This window comes from Ursus arctos, unplaced genomic scaffold (assembly GCF_023065955.2).
Source record: "Ursus arctos isolate Adak ecotype North America unplaced genomic scaffold, UrsArc2.0 scaffold_2, whole genome shotgun sequence".
Taxonomy (NCBI): Eukaryota; Metazoa; Chordata; class Mammalia; order Carnivora; family Ursidae; genus Ursus; species Ursus arctos.
In genome coordinates this window covers 68779159-68801757 of record NW_026622874.1, presented here as the reverse complement: position 1 = coordinate 68801757, position 22599 = coordinate 68779159, and positions in this window count along the sequence as shown.

The window sequence follows — 22599 nt, the reverse complement described above, 5'->3', positions numbered from 1 at the left end:
TTTCACCCGTGGGGACAGACCTGTCTGACAGATGAGGCTCAGGAGTCACCTGCATGGGGTGGGAAGGCTGAGGCCTGAGTCTCACTGGGTTATATCACAGGGACTTAAGACGGGCCTCCTCCCAAACTCCTGCTCTCTAACCCGCTCCTTCCCCATGGTTGACCATGGAAATGCTTGGTGACCTTGCAACAATATCACTGATGGCGTGTTTGCCATGGATGCCTGACGGTGTGTCACACAGCAAGGATTATGTGTAGCACCAAGGATCCACCAGGAGAATCTTGCTACAAGTGTGTTTGCTCACAGCTCGACTCCCCTACGTGCTCAGGCTCCGCGTGCGTGGGACGGTCATCTGCTTTCAACGCTGGATGAGAAAAAGGACTGTCCTGTGGGCTTCTGCCAATGGCTCCAAGGGTCCTGCTCGAGTCTTCGCAGTGGCTCAACAGAGCTCAGCTGCCTGGTGTCTTAAATCAACTGCTGCAGGCCACGCACACGGGAGTCTTCAGTGGGTGTCTGACAAATCCTTTGGTCCCTCCTTAATGCTGATGACGTTCTTCATGACGTCTTAATCCTTGGCTGACGGTGGTTTCTCTCGTCATTGAGTTTTTCTCATGATTTGTAAAACATTTCATTTTCTATAATTATGCCAGTGATACATGAATGGGTTTGTTGCTAGTCTTTCTCCACCCTCTGGTTTTTGACCCAGGCACAGAGGATTAAGTGACTTACGCTCCTCAGTTCACAGTTCCTTCTCGGCATCGATCTGTGCAAGGCCCCTCTTTAATTGTGTAAAGACGTAGCTGGCATGCAGCCTGCGGGCAGAGGGCAGTGCTGCCCACCTTGGAAGCTATGGCTTCCACTTTCCACCTGGCAGAAACCCAACTCGGTGACACTGGCCCAGCAGACAGCATGACACCGAGGTCCTGGGGCAGAGGCCAATCAGACATTCCCAGGCCACCTGTCCTATCCAGAGACTCTGTCCTGACCAGGTCTCTGGTTTCAGCTGCTTTACCGATGGAAGTGGTAGGAAGTCAGTAGACGGAATGCTGAGCCCGACCTTCAGAGTCTCTGTCACCAGAGAAAACCCAGATCTGGCAAATGAACGTCAGTCATCACTAATATCCTATGCTGTTTCTCATGCTGATAAGAAGTGGGCTTTCGAAGACGTGCAGCCTCCAGAAGGGATATTCTCCCCAATACCCAACTTAGGTGTTTCCATGACGGACCTCACAACCAGGGGTCCAAGAGAGCAAAGGCCGTGGTCGATCCTTGCACAGAGGAGAATGGGGGCGGCAGGGCAAATGCATCGTTGTAGGAAAGAGGGAGAGTAAGGAGAGAGGGTATGTGTGGCTGTTGGGCATCCAGGAAGAGGAAACGAGAGCTGTGATATCGACGTAAACCGTCTTGCTCCTCTGGTCGCTGTTGCCTGATTTCCCTCCCCTGTTCTCAGCGCAGCTGAGGCTGAGTAAATGAGTCAGGATGAAACCCACCTGCGGAATCTCATCTTTCGGCAGGAGTGCTGGGTTCATGAAGGGCACAAAGCCCGTTGGACTCAAGGAAGCTTTTGCTGCGGCTTCCAGGAAAGAGCCTCCAGCTGCTAGTGTTGGAGCTGCTGCTGCTGTCCTGCCACCGAGTGAGACCTGAGACCAACGGAGGCCAGGCTGAGGGGCAGAGAGAAGCCAAGTTCTGATTGTGTGATTTGAAATCTTCAAGCCTGGGGTGTCTGAAGCCAGATCTACTCATGGACTCAGATTTGGCTACATCACCTGTGGGGCCCCTTGTTCCAAACGCAGGAGCAAAGTGCGTGAAAGGTACTAAAATAGGTTTTTTCCTCTCTTCTGTGGCCTCTGTTGACTTTTCGTGGCATTTTTAAATTTGCTATTTAATGTCACAGAAAGAAATTAAATTTCTTTAGAAAATTAATTTAGAAATTAAATTTTCTATTTAATGTCAGAGACGTTAAAACTACATTTTTAGTTTGAGTTTTGCTGTCCACCTTTACGTGCGCAATGACAGTTGTAAATTCAAATATGAGAGCATTTCACTTGTACATGGAATTACTGAGTTACACAGTTAGTGTCACGTGGCACGGCATATGCACGTATGTTTTGTTCTTACCAGAACAGCAGAAATGTGCACAAAGTTAACTCAATTGTCTCCACTCCACTCCTTGATAGGAGCACATTCTACCGACTCTCTGGGCCTTCAGCTTTACTGCTGTGTAAGGAAGGACTGGAAGCAAGAGAACCATGCAGACCGTTTCCTACGACATCAGCATCTTCAGTGTCATTGGCTGAAGGACGCAGCACTGTAACACTCAGATGAGACAGGTAGGACTGCGTTCCTTGACTGTTCTATTTCTTAGAGCACCACTGGCTTCTTCTGCATTGGAAGCAAGTTCTGGTTCTCTTGGGGGTGTCAGAGCCCCCCAGTTACTCCGTTATAGACATGAAATGCTTACCTTCTGCTGACTTTGAGTCTCGCTGAACTCCTAGCCATTGTGGGTGCCCAGCATTCTTTGCTCATGGGGCATCTCCACTCGATGCCAATGAGCATCAAGGAACAGTGGACATGCATTTCCGCACACTGCTCTACCCACAGACTTCACTTACAAAACCCAAGTTCAAAGGCATCATTAAGAACTGCAAGACAGCGACAGCAGACCTTTACCCCAAGCAGGGGGTCCTTCTGAGAGCAGGTCACCGGCCTCTGAAGCCAGCTCCGCTGAGATAGCCCACAACTTCCCTTTGGTTAAGACAGCTTGGGTGAGCTTTCTGTCATTTGCAACTAAAAGAATCCTAATGGAAAAGGGCTTCCCAAACACAACATCTCCTTCATTTCTCCAGCAGCATTTCCTGCCAGGCTTTACCCTGAGGTGCTTCCCCTGATCCTGAGAAGCAGCCATGAGTCAGGAGAACTATGAATGAGGCGGCTACAGCCCGAGGGGCTGTGGCCCGGGCGCAGGGGATGGAGCCCTGGCCGCCTGGCTGTCCCTGTGCGGTTTTCATCACAGGGGCATGGATGCCATCTTAAACCTTCAAGGAAGAGCAAGAATGTGCTGGGCACATGGCGAGGGGGGAGGGCATTGCAGCAGACGAGACTGGAAGAAGGAACGCACCGTTTTGGGGTGACGGTGGCTGGGGGGTGGCAGGCAGTATGGTCAGGACTGATGAATGTCTGAGGCTGAGAATGTCAGGAGACAGGCGGATGGGGTCTGGTGTTCTGTGCCTAAGATCTTAGATCTTGGGGCTCAGTCAGTGAAGCGTCTGCCTTTGGCTCAGGTCATGATCCCAGGGTCCGGGGATCGAGTCCTGCATCGGGCTCCCTGCTCAGTGGGAGCCTGCTCTCCCTCTGCCTGCTGCTCCCCCTGCTTATGCTCTCTCTCCTTTCTCTCTCTCTCTGCCAAATAAACAATTAAGAAAAAGATCTTAGATCCTATCCTGAAGGCAACCAGAAGAGCCGGGAGGACTTTTAAACCCCAGTTTCTATTTATTTATTTTTAGCTGTAAGGATCTTTCTGGAAGTGGTGCATGGGATGAGCTGGAATGAATAAGATGAGGCGGCCGTTGGCCGCATAGACCAAGGGTGTGGATTAGAGCTGAGGGCTGCTGTGGAGCCACAGGGCTGGAGAGGAGACTGCTTCGGTGTGGGGTGAAGGGAGGGGAGAAGCTGGGGACGCTGCCCCATCATGGGATTCAACACTTGGGCAGGTTGGGCGGCGGGTTTGGGGGTGGGGGAAGTGGCCAAGCAGGACAGGTTGAGCTGAAGGGGCCGTGGGTCAGCCAGGGGCAAGCGTGTGGCTGCACGGGGGCATGCCTCAGAGAAAGCTGAGCTTTCAGGGGTCCCCGGTGTGGAAGCCACAGGCAGTGAGATTCCCCCAGGGTTAAGGAGAGGGGCTCACTCACCTTCAGGGCCTGGATGTGTCCGTTTTTAAAACGTTCCCTCTTTAAGTTTTTATTTTTATCAAAGATATACATAAAGACTAAAGGAATTTCACAAGACCCATTACCAAAAAGAAAAAAAGAAAAAGAAAAAAGAATTCCCGCCCAAACACCTCCCTTTTAACTGTTTTAGCTGATTTTTCCCCTTATTTACCTCCCTGTCTGTGAACAACGGGCTCCCGTTCCTCATTCTTAGTTTTCAGAGAAGGTTTGTACTTTGTACAGAGGAAGACGAGTGTCTCACTCTCCCTCCACCACACTTCCTCTGTCCTTATCCTCCAGACATAGCTGGGTTCCCGTTAGATCGACACTCAGGTTTCACAGTATTATGACAGTTGCCCTGTCCCGACCTCTGAGCCACCTGGATGCCATGATTCCCTTTCCTCTCCTGAGCAACATGTTGTTTTCTCGGAAAATATTAATCGCCTAGGGTTTTGTTTTGTATTTGGCTTGGTTGTCTTTGGTGTTACCCATCACACGACGCAAACTCTCCCAGGTAGGAAAGACATCTCTCGATATGTTCCAACACATTTTTGAAGTCAGTCTCGTCCTGAAGCGATCTCCCTGCCCCCTGTCTGCTCCCGGGGCCGCGCTGCCCCCCGGCGTGTCCCTCCGCTCTCCCTGTGGCAGCAGGATTCCGAGAATGACCCTGGTGAGCCTGGTCCTTGTGTAACGCCCTCCCTGAGAGCAGGCGGAACCCACGGTGACGAGGAGATGTGACCTCTGTGACTCTGAGGTTACCTATCACAGGGGCGTTGGCAGATGCAAACAAGGCTTCTCATCGCTGGACCTTAAAATAGGGAGATTTTCCAGGTGGGCCTATTCCAATCACACACGCGCTCTGCCCAAGCAGAGGGTTTTTCTCTGGTGGGCGGTAGAAGAGGAAATCGGACGGATTCTGAGCGAAAGGCCTCAGTGGGCTGGACTGTGAGATCGTGACGTACGGAGAAACACATATTTGGTCTTCCTGCCCAGGTCCCGGTGCAGAGCTCCTAAAACCCTTGTAATTTCCTGGGTGACAGGTGACAGGGGCATCTGAGGTTACTCATCACAAGGCCCTTTCGGCCACACCCGAGTTTGTGCTCATGTGCGACTCTAGGTGAGCCCCAAAATAGTTTCAGGATGGGGCTGGTCTGGTCTGGAATCAACCGTGTAGCTACTGACTTATTGGTTTGTTAGCTTCATTTATAACTTTAAAAATTTAGGCATATGGGTTGGAACTGTCAACCCCCTGCCCCATGACCTCCGGGGTGGGGGTGGGGCTCAGGACTGTGGATGGACTTAATCCCCCATGGCCTCCACTGAAACCTGAGCAATGGGATTCTGAGAGCTTCCAGGCTGGTGAATGTGTCCATGTGCTGGGAGGGTGGTGTACCCCAGTCTCCACAGGGAGAAGCTCCTGTGCTCAGGGCCCTTCCAGACCTCCCTCGGTAACCCTCCTTATCTGGCTGTCCCTTTGTGTCTTTTATAATAGCCTTTATAATAAATTAGTAATAGTAAGCAGTATTTCCCTGAGTTCAGTGAGCCATCATGGCAAATTATCTAAACCAAGGAGGGGGGTTGTGGGAACCTCTCTTTGTAGCCAGGTTAAACAGAAGTGTGCATAACCTGGGGACCCAAAACCTGTGATTGGCATCGGAAGTAGGAGCAGCCCTGTGGGTGGTGTCAGAACTGAGTTAAATTGGAGGACACCCAGTTGGTGTCCACAGAGAATTGCTTGGTGTGGAAAACTCACGAAGTTGGTATCAGAAGTATTGCAAGTAGAGAGTCTCCCTTTAGGGATGTTATCTTTGCTGAGATGGAAGGGGTCATGGGACAAGGACTTAAGAGCAATCCCCAGGAGCTGATGACAGCCAGCAGGAAAGTGGGCTGTTCAGTCCTACAACCACCAAGAACCAGATTCCCCAATAACCTGAGTGACCTTGGAAGTGGATCATTCCCTAGACCCTTCAGATGAGACTGTATCTCAGTGAACACCTTGGTTTCAGCCTTGAAAGACTCCAGGCAGAGAAGACAGAACCCAGCCAAGCCCTGGGGGAGTAAGTTTGCGTGCCTGAAACTGCCTTTATTCAGTACTCACACTTAACTGAAAGCTTGGCTGGTTCTATAGACTTCTAGGTGAGAAGCCACTTCCTCCAGAATTTTGAAAGTATCACTTCTTGTCTTCTAGTTTCTACTATCACTCTTGAGAAGTCCGTTGTCATTCTGATAATGGTAGCTCTTTATGTGAAACCTATTCCCCCTCTCTCTACAAGTTTTAGAATCTTCTCTTTCTCCCAGTGTTCTGAAATTTCACAGTGATGTGCCTTGGTGTGTGTATCTTTTCATCCATCAGGCAACTAAGTACCCATACCCCGGCAATGACCTAGGTACATACCTGGAATTCCTTGCCCAGATGGCCTAAAGCCCACTTCTAAGACCCATGCAGGTACCTTTCTTACATCTGTCCTGAGGACCAACCACACCACTGTGGTTTGCACCCCTACTCTTATGGAGTAATCAAGCAACAGCTCTTTGTGGGAAACAAGGATGGAGCTTGGCATGTCCATGTGCATGCTCTGAGGCTCTTCATGGTGTGGGACAGATCCAGGAGTTAGATGAAAAAGGGAAGTGGGCAAAGGATGTCAGCAGGGACCAGCTCTCCCCACACCTCCACCTTGTGGAGCAGAACTCCAAAGAACCTGAGTATTCTGTATCAGAACCTGGACTTCTGGGTAGTTCTACAGGTGTATTTGTCAAGGTAGGAGGATAGAATACATTTGACTTATTGGTTTGTTAGCTTCATTTATAACTTTAAAAATTTAGGCATATGGCATATTGGCCTCCACTTATACTCCTGCCCCAGACCCTACAAATGTTAGGAGTGGGCTTAGCACTAGATGGTGGTGGGTGTCCTCCCATCTGGTGATTCATGTCCATCCATTCTGGGAAATTTTCTTGAGTTATTTCTTGGATGATGTTCTCTCTGCCACTTTCTGTGTTTTTTCCTTCTGAAGCTCTGATTAGTTGTGTGTTGGACCTCCTCTGTAAATTCTCCAATTTTCTTAGATTTTTCTCTATTCTTTTCCTTTTCTTTCTTCCTCCTTCTCTCCTTCCCTTCCTCCCTCCCTCCCCTCCTCCCTCTCCTCTTTCTTTCTTTCTTTCTTTCTTTCTTTCTTTCTTTCTTTCTTTCTTTCTTTCTTCTTCTTCTTCTTTTCTTTCTTTCTTTCTTTCTTTCTTTCTTTCTTTCTTTCTTTCTTTCTTTCTTCTCTTTTTTCCTCCTCCAACCTTTCCATTTAAAATCGTCCATTTGTATTCTTTGAATATTCCTTTAAAAAATGCATTCTTCTCTTTTTAGTAAGCGTGCTATTTTTCCTTCTCTCTGCATAGTCTGTATTTTCTCCAAGTTATTCTCTTTGTGTGCTTTGCTTGCTTGGTTTTCTTGTGGGGGTGGTGCATTTGAGATTTACTCAAATGTCTGATGATCCTTGATCACCCACTGTTATTTGGAATTGAGCTGCTAAAAGGCAGACTGGAAGCTCTGTGCGTGTGGGAAGGCCTTGTCACATTTGGTGTTATTGAACTGGCTGGAACTATTGTAAGCAGAACCCAGCTGTGAACATCTTTAGGTCTGTTATCTTGGGCTGGTCAGATCCCCCAGAGAACACCTTTCCATCTCCTGCCTGGGGGTCTAAGCCCAATTGCCACCATCATGGGAGAAGTCTGGGTATCTCTTCATTAGTTTGTACCTTTCACTTAGTCCCTCTGTTTTCAATATCAGAGCTTTGCTTTCCCTGTGTTTTCTGCTCTCTAGCCCAAAGACCCTCTTTTGGACCCTAACCAGCACCTGGCTTCTCTAACTTACGATGACATTTTTGAGTTTCGTTCATGTTATAGCATGTATCGATAGTTCATTCTCTTTTACTGCCAAATAGAATTCCATTGTATGGGTATGCCCCATTTTGTCCAACTGATAAACTTTTTTTTTCTTTAAAGATTTTATTTATTTATTTGACAGAGAGAGAGAGACAGCCAGCGAGAGAGGGAACACAAGCAGGGGGAGTGGGAGAGGAAGAAGCAGGCTTCCCAGTGGAGCAGGGAGCCCGATGTGGGGCTCGATCCCAAGACCCGGGGATCAGGCCCTGAGCTGAAGGCAGACGCTTAACAACTGAGCCACCCAGGCACCCCACAGCTGATAAACCTTTAAGTAGTTTCCAACTAGAGACTATTATGAATAATATTGCTAAGTATTTATGTGCAAGTCTGTGTGCAGATACATGTTTTCATTTCATTACTATTCATCTCCAGAACTTTTTTGTCATCTCAAACTGGAACTCTGTACCCATTAAACATCCCGTTCCCCAGCCTGGTAACCACTATTCTACTTTCTATCTCTATGCGCTTGATGTTCTAGGTACATCATATAAGTGGAATATACCATATCTGTCCCATTGTGTCTGGCTTATCTCACTGAGCATGTCTTCAAGGTCCATCCATGTTGTAGCATGGGTCAGAATTTACTTCCTTTTTAAGACTTAATAATATCCCATTGTATGTATATGTATATGTATATGTACATTTTATTTATCCACATTTATTTATTTATTGCTTCCACATTTTAGGTATTGCAAATAGTGCTGCTATGAACATGCATGTTCAAGTATCTGTTTGAGTATCTGCTTTGGCTTCTTTTGTGTATATACACAGAAGTGGAGTGCTGGATCATATGGTAGTTCTACATTGAATTTTTGAAACAAACACTATACTGTTTTCCACAGTGGCTGCACCATTTCACATTCTTACCAGCAATATTGCACAAAATTTCCAATTTCTCCACATCTTCATCAACACTTGTTATTCTATGTGTGTGTGTGTGTGTGTGTGTGTGCGCGCGCGCACCATCCTAAGGGTGTGAAATGGAATCTCATTGTGGTTTTGATTTGCATTTGCCAATTCCTAGTGATATGGAGCATGTTTTCATGTGTTTATTGTCTATTTATGTATCTTCTTTGGAGAAATGTCTATTCTAGTCCTTGGCCCATTTCTTTTTTTTTTTTTTTTAAGATTTTATTTATTTATTTGACAGAGATAGAGACAGCCAGCGAGAGAGGGAACACAAGCAGGGGGAGTGGGAGAGGAAGAAGCAGGCTCCCAGCGGAGGAGCCCGATGTGGGACTCGATCCCGGAACGCTGGGATCACGCCCTGAGCCGAAGGCAGACACTTAACGACTGCGCAACCCAGGCGCCCCTCTTGGCCCATTTCTTAACTGGGTTGTTTGCTTTCTTCTTGTTGGGTTTCAGGATTTCTTTCTATATTCTGGATATTAATCACTTATTAGATGAATGATTTGCAAATATTTTCTCCCAACCCATAAGTTGCCTTTCACTCTGTTGATCATGTTCTTTATGTATAAAAGTTTTCAGTTTGGGGAAGTACAATTTATTGATTTTTTTTCTTTTTGTTGATTGTACTTCTTTTTTTTTTTTAATTTTTTTTTTATTATATTATGTTAGTCACCATACAGTACATCCCTGGTTTCTGATGCAAAGTTCGATGATTCATTAGTTGCGTATAACACCCAGTGCACCATGCAATACGTGCCCTCCTTACTACCCATCACCAGTCTATCCCATTCCCCCACCCCCCGCCCCTCTGAAGCCCTCAGTTTGTTTCCCAGAGTCCATAGTCTCCCATGCTTCATTCCCCCTTCTGATTGTACTTCTGATTAAGCATATCTAAGAATACGTTTAACTTTTACTAAATGGCCACACTGTTTTTCCAGAGTGGCTGCATCGCTATATATTCCCACCAGCAATACATGTGTCCTGTTTCTCTACATTCTTGCCCGACATTTGTTATTATCTGTTTTTTGTTGCTGTTGTTCTTTATTTTTTACTGTAGCCATTCCAGTGTGATGAATTATTATCTTTGTGTGGTTTTAATTTGCATTTCCATAATGATTAATGATTCTGAGTATTTTTTCATGTGCTCACTTGCTACTTGTATATTATCTTTAGATTGTTTCTCTTCCTATTCAGTTGTAAGAATTCTTTATATATTCTGGATACAAGTCCTTTAAGAGATATGTGTTTTGAAAATGTTTTCTCCCAGAATGGACTTGCCTTTCCATTTTCTGAAAATGATATCTTTTGAAGAACAAAAGATTTTTTTTTAGGTCAGCTCCAGGCCCAACATGGGGCTTGAACTCACTACCCTGAGATCAAGAGTTGCTCTCCACCAACTGAGCCAGCCAGGTGCCCCCAAAAGATTTTTACTTTGATGAGGTCCAATCGATCAATGTTTTCATTTATGTCTTGTGCTTTTGTTGTAATATATAAGAACTTTTTGGCTAACCCAAGGTCACAAATATTTTCTATTTTTTTCTAAAAGTTTTATGTGCCTTTTAAATTTTTTCACTGGGTGAAATGCTACCACTTAACATTTTGAAAAACTTTATTTATTTATTTATTTTTTATTTTTTTTTTAAATATTTTTATTTATTTATTTTTTTTTAAAGATTTTATTTATTTATGTGACAGACAGACAGCCAGAGAGAGAGGGAACACAGCAGGCGAGTGAGAGAGGAAGAAGCAGGCTCCCAGCAGAGGAGCCTGATGTGGGACTCGATCCCGGAACGCCGGGATCACGCCCTGAGCCGAAGGCAGACGCTTTAACGACTGCGCTACCCAGGCGCCCCAACTTTATTTATTTTAAGATACTTCAGGGGGAAGAGAAAAGAGAAACAAATATAACATGATGTAAATAAGTGTCCAATCTAGGTGATGGATGAGTGGGAATTCATTATACTTTGTGTAGATTTGGAATTTTATAATAAGTATGTTTTAAGTATCATTTTAGTAGGGTGTTTTGAAGGAGTGGAGCTAACTGCCTATGTTTGGTTTGCCATCTTCAAATGGAAGTCTTAAATGAACATGCACATATTTTTGACTGTTACATGTTCCTGATGAGTTGACCCTTTAATCATTATGAAATATCCCTCCTTTTTTTTTCTGGTAATCATTTGTGTCTTGAAATTAATTTTATCTTCTATTAACAGAACCGCTGCAACTTTATGTCTACTGCTTGTATGATACATCTTTCCATCCACTTTCAACCTATGTCTTTTTATATGAAGTCAAACTTTCGTAGATAGCATGTGGTTGGATTTTGCTTTAAAAAAAAAAAAATCCATGTTGGGGCACCTGGGTGGCTCATTCGACTAAGCGCCCAACTCTTGATCTCAGCTCAGGTCTTTATCCCAGGGTCATGAGTCCAAGCCTCACATTGGGCTCCACGCTGGGCGTGGAGACTACTTAAAAAATATAAATAAATAAATAAATAAATAAATAATCCATGTTGACCATTTTGCCTTTTAATTAGAGTGTTTAGTTCACTAATATACAATGTAATTATTTCCATGGTTGGAATTAAGTTTACCATTTTACCATTTGATTTGTCTACTCTACTTTTGTTTCAGTGTTTCCCCTTTCCTGCCTCCTTCTTATTAATTGAATATTTTTAGCAGTATCTCTGTGCAACATTTCTTTAGTAATTGTTCTAAGGATAGCAGTGTGCCTCCTTAATTTCCTCCAAGTCTACTTAGAGATAATGTCACACTACTGTGCTTGAGATGTAGAAACCTTGCGGTGGTCCATTTACTCCCTACCCCCGTCCTTTGTGCTATAGCTGTCATATATATTATATCTACGTCCATCGTAATCCTTACCGTCCAATCCTTTGACATTTGCTTTAAACATACATATTTCAACAAAATTAACATGAAAAAAATGTTCTTTTATATTTACCCACATATTTACCATTTTCAGTATTGTTCATTTTTTCCTGAAAATTCGATTTTCCAAGCGGTGTAATTTCTCTTCAGTCTACGGGACATCATTTAGCATGTCTAAAGCAAAGGTTTACTGGCAATAGATTCTCTTATTTGTATCTGAAAATATCTACTTCACCTTAAATACTGAAGGAGATTTTCACTGGATATGGAATTTGGGGTTGGCAGATTTTCTTCCCCCTCTTGGAACTTTGGAGATGTTGTTCCATTGTTCTCTGGCCTCCATTGTTTCCGATAAGTCAGTATCATCTAGGTTCTTGTTGTCTGTGTCTATTGTGCCACTTTTCTTTGCTTTCAAGATTATCTCTTTATCTTCAGTTTTGCAGCAGTTTGACTATGAAGTGCCTAGTTTCCTTCGTGTTTACCCAGGTTGGGGTTTTCTGAGTTTCTTGAATCTATTAAGTGTATGTCTCCAAATATGGGGAAATTCTATCCATTATTTCTTCAAAAATTTTTTTGTGTCCATTCTCTTTCTCCTCTCCTTCTAGGACTCTAATTCCTTATATCTTAGACCGCTTAATATTGTCCCACAAGTCATCAAGGGAAAATCTAGAAAGAATAGAAACAGACGGAGTGCTCCAGTTTCTGTGTATAAACTTTCCAAATCTCTGGCTGACTCATGAACAATGTATCCTTATGGTGCCAAGCAAGACTAAAAGAACTGACCTGAGGTTTTAGCTGCTGCCCACTATGGGGAAGACAATTTGGAAGACAGTCCAGCCAAGTCGAATGCCTGCTAAAAAAATAATCAATACTCTTTGGAGAAAGATAACATAATTCAGAGTCTCTGCTCTATATCATTAACCACTCAGTGTTACTAGATGTACAAGGACACACAAAAATGTGACCTACTCTCAAATGAAAAGACAACCAGTGGAGACTGACCTCAAGATAAACAAGACATTGGAATTAGCAGACAGGGAAGGTGTAACAACAATTATAGCTTGTATTTGTCTGCTAGGGCGACCTAGACAGGATGACTTAAACGACTGAAACTTATTTCTCACAGTTCTGGAGGCTGGAAGTCCAAAATCAAGGTGACAGCAGGGTTGGGTTCTCCTAACGTCTCTCCTTGGCTTGCAGATAGTCACCTTCTTACTGTGTCCTCACATGGCCTTTCCTCTGGGCATGCACCTTCCCGGTGTCTCTTTCTCTCCTTATAAAGACACCAGTCATATGGGATTAAAACCCCAGCCTTATGACCTCACTTAACCTTAATTACCTCTTTAAAAGTCTCATCTCTAAACATAGTCACATGGGAGTTAGGGCTTTAACAAATGAATAGGGCACATAACATAATTGTTCTCAAGGACACTACACACATAAGATAGGTATAGATATAGATACAGATATGGATGGATAGATAGATCTATGACCTTCTGGCACTTCTAGGTCCCATACTTTTCATATACATTCTTCATGTAGCTTGTGTGTTTCTTTTAAAAACTCCTGCTGGGATTTTGATTGGGGTGGCATGAAATCCATAGGTTAATTTGGGAAAATGAACATCCTAGCAATATTGAGTCTTCTAGTTCCTGAACATGGTATCTGCCTTTGTCCATCTGGGTTGCTATCACAAAATACCACAGACTGGGTGGCTTGTAAGTAACACAAGTTTATTTCCCACAGCTCTGGAGGCTGGAAGTCTGAGATCAGGGTGCCACACAGTTGAGTGAGAGCCCTCTTCCAATCGCAGACTTCTCATTGTGTCCTTAGATGTAGGAAAGTGTTAAGGAGCTCTCTGGGGTCTCTTTTATAGGGCACTAATCTCATTTATGAGGACAATCCCCTCATGACCTAATCACCTCCCAGAGGCCCCCACCTCCTAATACCATCATACTGGACATCAGGCTTTCCACATAGGAATTTTGGAAGGACATATTCAGACCATAGCAGCATTTCTCCTCATTTATTTATTTGGGTCTTTAATTTTTCAGAAATGTTTTGTGTTTACAGGATATGGGTCTTGCACATCTTTTGCTAAATTTATCCCTAAATATTTCACATTTTTATGCAGTTTGAAATGTTATTGTTAATTAGTATCAATTTCCAATTTTTTGTTACTAGAAATGCTACTATAGTTATAGAAATACTACTGACTTTTCTTTATTGACCTTATATCCTATAACCTTGATAAATTCATGTATCAATTATATTACTTTTTTCCAAATCCCTTAGGATTCTATACAGAGGCAATTATGTCATCTGTGAATAAAGAGTTTTACTTTTTCCTTTGCTATTTCTATATGCATTTTATTTCCTGTCTCTGCTTCATTACACTGGATAGGACAGCCTTTACGATGTTAAGTAAGATGGTTAGAGTAGGGTGCCTGGATCCTCAGTTGGTTAAGCTTCTAACTCTTGAGTTCAGCTCGGGTCATGATCTCAGGGTCATGAGATCAAGCCCCATGTTGGGCTTCACGCTGTGCGTGGAGTCTGCTTCAGATTCTCTCTCTCCTTCTCCTTCTGTGCCCCCCGCCCCCTGCTCACACACTCTCTCTCCCTCTAAAAAAAAGAAAAATTAAAAAGAATTTTAAAAAAGATGGGTGAGAGGGGTGCCTGGGTGGCGCAGTTGTTAAGTGTCTGCCTTCAGCTCAGGGCGTGATCCCGGCGTTATGGGAACGAGCCCCACGTCAGGCTCCTCCGCTGGGAGCCTGCTTCTTCCTCTCCCACTCCCCCTGCTTGTGTTCCCTCTCTCGCTGGCTGTCTCTCTCTCTGTCAAATAAATAACTAAAATCTTTTAAAAAAAACAAAAACAAACAGGTAGAATTAAGAGACACGCCAAATGTTTTCACTCTGAATCGTAGACACAGCTTCTATATTTGAGTCTTACAGAAAAGCATGCTTCTCAACACGCATCCAGAGTTTTCAGAGAATTGTGGTATAACAGCAACATTTAACATTAAGTGCCACGGCCTTAACCCGCATGTGCTTGCTGCTGAGGTACATTCCTACAACATAACTAACTAGAGGAAAGCTAAAAATTGTGTTAACGGCGATGGTCCATACCGAACATCACTATCACATCCTAGATGAATGTTTCAGGGTTCAAGATTACTGAGCTTGAAGTTCTAAAACAACCTTGACCTCCTCTTTAGAGTAAGCATGAATCACAAGCCTGTAATGCAAAACTGTTAAACCTAATTTTTATTTTCTTTTAAAAAAGGAAAGAAAGAAGAAAGAAAAGAAAGAGGAAGCTGATCAAGAGTGATCAGAATCAATATTTCCCATTTACCAATCATACTGGTTTGCTTGACGTCCCTCCCGCTGTACAATTCTCATAAATGCACAGCTTTTATTTCTGTGATCCTTCTTTACCTCAATGAGGTTTGACCGAGAGTCACCACAGTTTTCCTGCAGAACTTGGTCATATCCTCTTTCCTTTTTTTTTTAATCATGAATTTTTATTGAATTTTGTCAGATTTTTTTAATCAAGAGAGATGATCATAATTTTTTTTTCTAATCAGTTTATTAGGTTTCCTGAGGTCACCGTAACAAATGACCACATACTTGGTAGCTTCAACCAACGGAATTTAACCTCTCTCCGTTCTGGAATCAAAGGCTCCAGGGGAGGTTCCATCCATCCCTTGCTTCTTCCAGCTCCCTGTGGCTACAGGTGTTCCCTGGCTTGTAGCTGCGTCAATCAAATCTCTGCCTTGGTCTTCACGTCTCTGTCCCTTGTGTCTGTGTCTCAAATATCCCTCTGCCTTTCTCTTAGAAGGACACTTGTCATTGGATGTAGGGCCCATCTGGGGAACTCAGGATCATCTCCTCACCTCAAGTTCCTTAATTTAATCACATCTTCAAAGACACTTTTTCCAAATTAAGTCACTTTTACAGGTCCCTGGGATTTGACATGGATATTCTTTTAGGCTTACTGTGCTCAATTAATATGGTTCATTGCAATCATTGACTTTCTAATATTAAACAAATCTGACATTTCCTGGAATAAACCCGGCTTGGTCGTGATATATTAAATTTGCTTTCTGTGCCCATGTTCACTAGGAATATTGGTCTGCAGGGTTTGTTGTTATTGTTGTTGTTGTTGTTGTTGTTTTTGTAATCTTTGTCTGATATTATTGGTGGAGAGGAATACAGTCCTCTTGAAATGAAATGATAAGAGGCCCCTCCTCTTCTGTTTTCTAGAAAACCTTGTGCAGTTTTGTTTTTCCCTTAAATTCTTGGTCAAATTTGTGAGTAAGCCTGCCTGGGCCTGGAGTATTCTTTGTTGGAAAGTTAACAACAAATGTAATGTCTTCAACAAACATAGACATTAAATCTATTTCCTCTTGGGTGAGCTTTGGTAGACTGTCAAGGAACTTGTCCATTTCATCTAAGTTTTTGGATTTGTCAGCATAAAGTTGTTCATTGGATTCTTTTATTACCACTCCCACTGGGATATGTATAGTTTCTCCTCTCTAATTCCTAATACCAGAAAATTTTAATCTTTTTTTCTAGAAGTTTTTCAATTTCATTGATATTTTCAAAGAAGCAAGCAGTTTCTGGTGTCATTAATTTTCTCCATTGTTTTTCTGTTTTCTTCCATTGATTTCCACTCTTTCTTTCCTTCTTTCTGCTTATTTTGGTATTAATTTGCTCTATTGTTTCTAGTTTCTAAGCATGTAAACTTACACCATTGATTTGAGGCCTTTTTTCTTTTTTTTTAAGATATAAGCCCTTCATGCTAAAAATTTCCTTGTAAGCATTGCTGTTTGTACATCGCACACATGTTGATATGTTGTAGTTTTATTTTCACCTATTGCAAAATATTTTCCAACATCTCTATTGTTTCTTCTTTTAAATAAAAGGTTTTTAGAATAGGGGTGCCAGGGTGGCTCAGTCGGTTAAGATTCTGACTCTTGATTTCAGCCCAGGTTATGGTCTCAGGGTCTTGAGATCAAGCTCTTGAGACCAAGCCCAGCATCAGTCTCCCCACTCAGCAGGGAGTCTGTTTCCGCTCTCTCTCCCTCTGCCCCTCCCCCAGCTCACATGACCTTGCTCCCCCCCTTTCTCTAAAATAAATAGATAAATCTTTTTTAAAAAAGGTTTTTAGAATTATCTTATTTAATCTCCAAACATTTGGTTATTTTTCAGATAGCTTTCTGTTATTTATTTCTAGCTTCCATTGTGGTCAGGAAACATACATTATATGAGTTAAATCCTCTTATATTCATTCAAATTTGTCTTATGACCCAGAATATGGACTGTCTTGATGAATGTTTCATGTGTGTTTTAAAGCAATGTATTTCTACAGTTGTTAGGGGCTGTGTTCTAGAAACGTTAATTTAGCCAAACTGGCTGACCATGTTATTCAAGGTCTGTATCTATGTTGCGTCTCTGTCTACTTGCTCTATCAATTACCGTACTGATAAAGGAATGTTGAAATTGCCAAGTCCACCTGTGGAGTTTTCTATTTATTCTCTCAATTCTACTAGTTTTTGCTTCATAGGTTTTGAATCAGGTGCATATACTTTAGTTTTCCTATGTACTTTTAATTATTTGATGTCTTCATCAGTATAAAATGTTTCTCTTTATCCCCAATAATAATCCTGCTGCTGAAACCGACTTTGTCTGATATGAATATAACCACTCTAGCCTCTATTTGATTAGTGTTTTCATGATCTTCCCCATTCTTTTATTTTTTTTTATTTTTTAAAGATTTTATTTATTTATGTGACAGAGAGACAGCCAGCGAGAGAGGGAACACAGCAGGGGAGTGGGAGAGGAAGAAGCAGGCTCCCAGCGGAGGAGCCCGATGTGGGACTCGATCCCGAAACGCCAGGATCACGCCCTGAGCCGAAGGCAGACGCTTAACAACTGCGCTACCCAGGCGCCCCCATCCTTTTATTTTTAACTATCTTTGTCTTTATAACTCAAGTGTAATTAGAAATGAGGAAGAGGGGTGCCTGGGTGGCACAGTTGTTAAGTGTCTGCCTTTGGCTCAGGGTGTGATCCCAGCGTTCTGGGATCGAGCCCCACATCGGGCTCCTCCACTAGGAGCCTGCTTCTTCCTCTCCTACTCTCCCTGCTTGTGTTCCCTCTCTCGCTGGCTGTCTCTCTCTGTCAAATAAACAAATTAAAAAAAAAAATCTTAAAGAAAAAAAAGAAATGAGGAAGAAATTTAAAGTTTCTTATAGGTAGTGTGAAGTTGTATTTTGCTTTTTGACCCAATTTGACAATTTCTTCCTTTTAATCGCGGTGTTCAAGCCACTTACATTGATATTAATACGCAGCAGGGATTAGTGAAATAGAAAACGAAGAACCAATAAAGGGGATCAAGAAAAACAAACTTGGTTTTATAAAAAGAAAAATAAAATAGACAAAACTCTAGTGAGACTGATGGACACACACACAAAAATAGAGAAATGCAAATAAACGGCATCCCTCCAGGCACAGCAGAGTCTTTAAAAATCAGAGTTTTGTGGACAACTTTTCACCCAGACTTCTAAAAACAGAAAAAAAACAGGCAGTTTTGAAAAATGGCTTAATACATGCGTTAACTTATAACCATAAAAACTCTTGAGTCAGTAGTTAATACTGTATTCGTAACAGAAACACAGCAAATACAACAACAAACACACACACAAACTTTGTCTCATAGGTGAGTTCTACTAAACATTCAAGGAATGATTATATTGTATCTCATACAAATTATCCCAGAGAAGGAAAAAGAAAAAAAAAAAAAAAGAGGGAAAGCAACTCACCTAATTCTGTGAGACAAGGACAATTTAAATAGAGAAAATTACAAGCCAATCTGATTTATAAAACTCGATGCAAAAATCCTAAATAAATACTAGCAGACTAAGTCCAGCAATATATTAAAAATGGTAACAGTTGGGAAAACCAAAAAATTCAATTGTCTTATGATCCTGTAAGGTTTGTTTCCAGAAGAGAATGAAGGTCTAACATGAGAAAATCGACTAGTGTATTTCACAGCATTAACAGATTAAAGGAAAAAATATATAAGTTCATCTCCTATTCAGAAAAACTGATGGAATTCAACACTCTTTTTGATAACTCACAGTACACAAAAGGGACAAATGTGACCTCCTTAACCTGAAAAAGTGTATCTACCAAAGCCTAATTCGGTGTGTTGAGATCTGACTCCCAACACTCTCACCCCAAAATGCTTGGCCTCCAGCCCTCTCCTGTTCAGTCAAGGGCAACCCCAGTCGTCCAGGTGCTCAGACTGAAGCGTGGAGTCATGCTTGATCCCTCTCTTTTCCCCTCGCGCCTCTCCACTTCATCGGGAAATCTGGTTGGCCCTCCCCTCAAAGTACATCTGCAATCTAACCACTTTTTACCATCTCCACTGTTAATACCAGCCCAAGCTTCCAGTGCCTACCTCGAGGCTTTAGGCTCCTTCCTGGAATTGTGGTTTCCAACACTGCCCCCTACCCCATACCTATTCTTAATGCAGCAAAGACATCCTTTTATTTTTATGTCTTATTTTTGTATTACATTTTTAATTTTAATTCCAGTGTAGTTAACATACAGTATTATGTGCATTTCAGGGGTACAATGTAGTGATTCAACAATTCTATGCATTGCTCAGTGCTCATCATGATAAATGTACTCTTTTCTTTTTATTTTAAGATTTTATTTATTTGTTTAAGAGAGAGAGAGACAGAGAGAGAGCATGCACAGGCGGAGGGGCAGAGGGAGAGGGAGAAGCAGATTCTCCGCTGAGCGCTGAGCGGGGAGCCCAACGTGGGGCTCGATCCCAGGACTCTGAGATCATGACCTGAGCTGAAGTCAGATGCTTCACCGGCTGAGCCACCCAGGTGCCCCAGGATTTTTGGTTTTTCAGTAATCTCTGCATGCAATGTGGGGCTCAAACTCACAACCCCAAGATCAAGAGTCACGTGCTCTACCGACAGACAGCCAGGTGCCCCATGGTAAACGTATTCTTTTTTTTTTTTTTTAAAGATTTTTTATTTATTTATGTGACAGAGAGACAGCCAGCGAGAGAGGGAACACAGCAGGGGAGTGAGAGAGAGGAAGAAGCAGGCTCCCAGCAGAGGAGCCCGATGTGGGACTCGATCCCGGAACGCCGGGATCACGCCCTGAGCCCAAGGCAGACGCTTTCAACGACTGCGCTACCCAGGCGCCCCTTTGGTAAACGTATTCTTAATCCCATCACCTGTCCCACCCATCCCTTCACTCACCTCTCCTCTGGTAACCATCATTCTGTTCTCTATCAGAGTCTGTTTCCTGGTTTCTCTCTCTCTCTCTTTTTCCCCTTTGTTCATTTGCTTTGTCCAAGACATCCTTTATTAAAAAACAGCTTTGTTGAGGTATAATTCACTTATAATACAATTCACCCATTTAAAGTATGCAATTCAGCGGCCTCTAGGGGGTTCACAGAGCTGTGCATCTATTACCATGGTCAATTTCAAAACATTTTAATTACTCACAAAGAAATCTGTGCCCCTAAGCAGAATAACCCCCGATTCCCCCATCCCCTACAACCCCAGGTAACTAATCCACTTTCTGTCTCTATAGATTTTCCCCGACATTTCATAAATAGAATCATATAATATGTGGTCCCATGTGACTGGTTTCTTTCACTTAGCACATTGTTCTCAAGACGGATCCAGGCCGTAGCCTATATCAGTGATTCACTCCTCTTAGGACTGAATCATGCTACCTGGAATGAATGCACCACGTTTTGTTTATCCGTTCATCAGTTGGCGGACATTTAGGCTGTTTCCTCTTTTTGGCTATTATGAATCATGCTGCTGTGAAATTTCTTGGGCAAGTGTTTGTGTAGACGTATGTTTTCATTTCTCCTGGGAACATACCTAGGAGTGAAATTGGAGGGAGATGGGAACTCTCTGTTTAACGTTTTGACGAACTGCCACACCGTTCTCACGTGGTTGCATGATTTTACATATCCACTGGTCACGTCTGAAGAGTTCAGATTTCTCCACACCCTTACCAATACTTTGTCCTGTCTTCTTGATTCTAGCTCTTCGAGTGGGTGTGGAGGGGTATCTCATTGTGCTGTGATTTGTATTTCCCCGGTGACTAATGACGTTGAGCATTTTTCATGTGCTTATTGGCTATTTGTATATGCTCTATGAAAAACTCTTCATTCAGATCTTTTGGCCATTTTTAAATTGGGTTATTTATCCTTTAATATGGAGCTGTAATAGCTTGTATATATTCCAGCTACAAGTTGCTTATCTGATATGTGATTTGCAACGAAAGGGATCCTTTTAAATCAAATCCAGTCACCTCATTCCTCTGCCTTGGAATCTTTCAGTGGTTCCCATCTCGCTCAGACTAAAAGCCAAAGTACTTATAATACTCCGCACGGCCTTACAAAGTCCATCATTATGTCTCCTACCTCCTCCTCCACCCATCTGTCACTCCTTCCCAGACACCCGTGTCCTTGCTCTTCCTAAAACACATCTCACCTGCTGCTGCCTTTGACCTTTGTTCTGTGTATTCCCACTGTCTGGGGGCCATTCCTCCAGGGGCCCTCCCAGCTGACCCCCTCCTAGTCTCTGCTCAAATATCCCCTTCTCAATCAGGTCTACCTTGACAATCTCATTTAAAATTTAGCTGGCTAGAGGTGCCTGGGTGACTCAGTTGTTAAGCGTCTGCCTTTGGCTCAGGGCGTGATCCCAGGGTCCTGGGATCGAGCCCCATATCGGGCTCCTCTGCTGGAAGCCTGCTTCTTCCTCTCCCACTCCCCCTGCTTGTGTTCCCTCTCTCCCTGGCTATCTCTGTCTCTGTCAAATAAATAAATAAAATCTTTTTAAAAATTTAAAAAAATAAAAAAAATAAAAAAATAAAATTTAGCTGGCTAGCTCAGTCGGTGGAGCATGAGACTCTAAATTCAGGGTCGTGAGTTCAAGCCCCACACTGGGCCTAGAAGCAATAAATAAGTAAATAAATAAATAAATATTTTAAAATGTTACCCTGGCCTCCACATTCCCAATCTCATTTTACTCTGCTCTTTTTTCTCAGTGACGACTTATCCTCTTCTAGTGCACTGTAGAGTTGATTTGTTATGTTCATTATTTAATAGCGTCTCCCAGTGCTAGACTCTCTCCCTCTAAGGTTAGAGACTTTCTACTGATTTGTTCACTGATGTATTACAAGTTCTGAGAACAGTGCCTGGCCCATAGAAAGCTCACAATAAATATTTTTTAAAATAAATGAATGAATGATTGTCAAGTGGGAGGACCATGGACAGTTTTAAGCAGAGGAGTGTCCTGGTTTGGACTTTCAAAAAATCATTGTGAATATTCAGTTGATTATAGTCTGTAGTCAAGTGAGATAGAAAGAAGAGACCAGTCAGGAGAGTATTGTAGTAATCTAGGCAAGAGACGGTGGTAACTTGAACCAGGGTAGTAGCAGTGACGCAATGAAGAGGGGTTGGATTCTGGATATATTTCTGAGGTAGAGCCTAGAGGATTTTTTTAAATTAAAGATTTTATGTATTTATTTGAGAAAGAGAGAGAGCACAAATGGGGAGGGGATGGAACTGCAGAGGGGGAAGGAGAACCAGGCTTGCTGCTGAGTGCAGAGCCCTGTACAGGGCTCAATCCCAGGACCCCAAGATCATGACCTGAGCTGAAGTCTGACGCTTAACCAACTGAGCCACCCAGGTGCCCCCTAGAGGATTTTTTTTTTTTAATGAGTTGGATGTGGGGCAAGGGAAAGTTTTTTTGATGTAACTGGAAAAACTGAGTTGTGGTGAACCAGAAGAAGAAGACATTGGGTAGAACAGGTATTGTGGAGGGACTATCAGGAAGTCAGTTTTGGAACATGTGAATTTTGAGATATGTGTTGCACCTGTATCTGGAGTTCAGGAG